At 40.9% G+C, this 4,155-nt stretch overlaps 1 long non-coding RNA gene across 2 annotated transcripts; it reads left to right on the top strand.

Annotated features, from left to right (window-relative positions):
• The first annotated feature begins 420 nt into the window (after positions 1 to 420).
• Positions 421 to 3,182, top strand: LOC107212374. Of its 2 annotated transcripts, none has more exons than XR_001524443.1 (3): positions 421 to 531; positions 1,337 to 1,535; positions 2,253 to 3,182. It is a non-coding gene; the product is annotated as an uncharacterized LOC107212374 (long non-coding RNA). The 2 variants fall into 2 exon arrangements; XR_001524444.1 differs by having other exon boundaries at positions 421 to 526.
• Positions 3,183 to 4,155: the final 973 nt, after the last annotated feature.

Here is a 4,155-nt window from a genome sequence, read left to right on the forward strand (position 1 = left end):
AAATTGGGTCTTGATAAGTAATTACTACCACCACTAGATGAAGATTAAAAGCATGACTCCAAGTAACTTACTTATTTCCCTAACAACATAAAGCTCACAGGATAAAGCAAACAACTCCTGCTAATGAGCCCTGGGAGGGTGGACAGAGCTCAGAGCTGCTCGGCTTCTGCTCCAGTAGGAACCTCCTGCTGTGGGTCGAGGGCCTGGAGAGCAGGCTCAGGAGCCTACACAGACAGAGGTGTCTCCTGGTGCCTGGGGACAGGTCATTGCAGCTCCTCCTCATGTGATTGGGGTCCCTGATGCCCTGATGGGGAACTGGGAGGTGCTCAGGGCCATGGGAGGGACCAGGAATGGGCAGGATCTGCATGGATGTGCTGGTTCTCTGGTACACCATGGCCCCTCCTAAAGTCAGCCCAGACGCAGCCAGGAGAGCAGAGGAGCAGTGTGTGTGTGAGCCTGTCCCACCCTGTGCCTGGGCAGGGGCTCATGCACACTGCAAGGGACACATCTCCAGGGACATGTTGAGGTCAGGTGGGTGAGGGTGAGGAGAATGAGAGCACTCATCACTGGGGAAACTGAGAAAGGGTAATGCAGGATAGGGGATGTAAAGAGAGGAGGGACAGGCAGTGAGAGAAGATGCAATAATGTGCATTGTGAATGAGAAGTTGATGCAACAAAAGTTTTGCTGGAATAGAAAGGGTTTGAGCTCTGCTGTAACTCCTATAGGAATCCAGGCAACAAACTCACGACAACATCATTCATTTTAGAATGGAGTGCTCTTTCAATGCTAACACTTTTCAACACTTCTTTTTCAGTCTCAAAGAGAAAAAATCTCCAGAGGAGTTTCATACTTTGGAGATAAAAATCAAGAATTTTGGTGAAATCCTTTTAATTAATTCTCTCTCTTCTCATTTTAGAAATAGATTAGTTTCAGTATACTGACCCAAGAAAACAAAATTAATCCAAATAGTACACCTGGAACACATATACATACTTATTGTTGCCAAAATAGGTTACTATCACATAGATTTGGAAAATACACAGGGTTACTGGAATAGTTTATCTTCTAATGAGAAGCCTTTAGCTGTAGGAATGAAATTATCAACATGCAAGGAAAGATATCTCATATACTGACTTGATCCAAAATGCAAAGATAAGCATCTGACTTTCTTGTTAAAAATGGAAGATGTTCAGCATTTTTTACTGCTTCATGTTAGTTTTACATTAATCTAGAAGGAAAATTTCCAATGGGATTGGCAGCTTGCAAATGCAATGGGATTTGCAGCTTGCAAATGCTATTCTCTGCTATGCTGTTAATATTTATAAAACATGCCAGGAGGGACCTTTTTGCCTTTGGATCCTTAATGACTGATAAGGAATGTGTAGCCTCATACTGAAGATCCCTGGGTAAAATAACACCTCTCAGGAATGCTGGCATGGGACAAGGAGAAATGCCACAACATTAATTCTCTGGTGCAAGCTTCTCACTGTGACACTTTTGCTAAGATGTGGCTGAACACTGGATCCTGGAGATGGTAAGAAAGAATTTCACATTAAAAGTTCTTATTCTAATGAAAGATAGGTGTTGTGTTGAATTGAATGAAATATATTTAGTACTTTCTCTAGTTACGGCATATTCAATCTGGGTAATTTTTTACCTGGGTAAGATGAATCCTTCAGAGACTTGAGCTATCATTATAGATGAGCAGTCCTAAAACGGATGGATAGAAAAACAGTTGGGGATTATGTCTAGCAAAAAACCAGTGATGAGCCTAACAAAGAAGAGATTAAGTAACCTGGTGAGGTACTCTGGGCCAGTTAGTGGCTGGCCACTGCAAGAACAGAACATGAGAGAGCTGACCTTTGAGCCTGTGCTGAACATCCTTGTTTCTCAGGGTAACTGAATGGACTGAGATGGCTTTGTGATCTTCTGATCCTGCTCCTTCCTTTGGAGACTAATTTCTACAGTGCTTGATACAGTTATTATTTGACCTCACAGCAGGGAAAATATATGTGACTTCTGAAGTTTCAACTGTATATTTTTAACCTAAGAATGTCTTTATTTTGCTTGGTGAGACTTAAGTGTTAGCCCACTGAGGAAAAGTAAGTCTTGCAAATAAAAGTGAAGAGGGAGGGCAAAACCAGCTAGAGATTAGTGACAGTTGACTCACAGAATTTTTAGACTTAATGATAAACTGCTTTCTGTGTGCGTGAGATTTCTATGGTTACTCAAATTCTTCCCATCTTCACAGCATTTGTCAGAGAAAGAAATATGAGCAGCAGGTTCTGGATGAGGAGGTGACATTAAGGATGCCCTTTCCATCACATGCCAAAGCAGCTGAAAATCTTCCATTACCAAACAGGTGAGTGAGGTGGACAGGCTCTGATGGCAGTGGAAGAAGGGAAAGGCAAAAGGAGCTGGATAATGGCATGGAAGGAGAAGAAATGAAAACAGCATTATGAAATAAAATTAGCTTGATTAATTGGCTTGTTTCTCTGTTGACTGTACCTGCAAAGAAAGCAGTGAGGCTACACTATACATTTGCTTTAATTTGCACAACTAGCTTTTTTTTCCTCTAAGTGAATGTTGTGATTACATAGAAAACATCTACAATCTTTCTTCATGAAACAAGAAAGACATCAGAACTTTAAAACCAAATTGTACAAGGCATTTTCAAGTGCAGAAAAAGATTGCAGTATTGATACCAGATGTTTTGTATTGGTAATTTCCATATTTCTTATTTACATTGTAAGAGGGTTCACAAAATTTGCTTTCAGTTTTCAGAGGATACACATTAAGAATAGTAAAACTTGGGTTTCTTGTGGGTGTTCTACATGTGTCCCAATAATATAATATGGACCTTCAATAAAGCTGTGCTGTAATTCCTAGAAGAACATGTAGGACTAGAATAATCTATCTAAAGATGGCTTTAGGAAGAACACACCTTGTTTGAAATGATTAGTTTAGACTGAAAATTACAGGAAGCTGTAAGAATTCTAAAAATCTCTGCAAAATAAAACACTCAGTAAGTGTGATATGAGTTTAGAATCCTAAGAAATATGATAATTTTCCAAGTACAGCTATTATATTTTAATGTATCTATAACTGTGGTTGATATTTCAATAATATTATATTGTTCAAAATATATTCTCCAAAATAAAAATGCTGTTTTTCTCATTCACTGATTTACCAACCCAACCCAGTGATTTCTTTCCTACTAAAGAAACGTTCTAGGTCTGCCACAATAAAATAGAAACACAAATACAAACCAAAACATCCCTAGAAACCTTCAGAAATATCAAAATATCCTGTTTTCCCCCAAAGTTAACTTTTGATGGGTTATAACCTCCACTTCCTTTTCTTCGTAATTCAAGAGCCATGAACTTTCTTGTCTAATCTTCATAAAAGTATGTCATTTCTCTTTATTGCATTTACTTCTGACAATTGGAACAACTTCTCCAGATTCTCAGACTTCTAATTCTGATGCCATTTCACCCTACCAAAGTGCTTGGATGTCCCTGTCCCAAAATCTCTCAGGACCTTCACAAAGCCTGCAATGTGACAACCATGTGAGGTAATCAGGGCAAGTAGTTGTGATAATCATGGTGTGGTCAAAAGGGCAGTTCCTGTGGCAGATACATGGTGTGGTTTCCAAATGTGGCACTGAACACTCCTGCTTTAAAAGGCAACAGAAATCAAAGCACAGGATGCTCATGTATTCTTTACCTGCCACTAGATCTTTTTAGGCCAGAGTCATGAAGACTGGTCACTGGCCACCAGTCCTGAAGATCCAGGTCTCTGTCAGACTCATGCTGGGACAGCCTGAGTCCATCTCCATCACAATGGAAAAGTCACATTCTGGCCACAAATTACTCCTTGGACAAGGGATCCACCAAACCAAGGACATGAAATACAGCTCACCTAAACAGGCCAAATACCTGTTCTTGGCCTTCCAAAGCCCCTCCCTCCTGTAGCTGTGGGCAGCTCACTGCAACATGCCAGGGCAGAAGGAAAGACCTCATCCCTGTCTGCAAGAGGAAGGAGGGCACAGAAGCTGGCTGGAGGGCACAGAACCTGGCTGGAGGACACTTCTGTGCCTGCAGCCTCAGCTGCACAGACACTGTGTGTTGTCCTTTTGTAAGCCACACACCCCC

This window comes from Parus major, chromosome 18, assembly GCF_001522545.3.
Source record: "Parus major isolate Abel chromosome 18, Parus_major1.1, whole genome shotgun sequence".
Lineage (NCBI taxonomy): Eukaryota > Metazoa > Chordata > Aves > Passeriformes > Paridae > Parus > Parus major.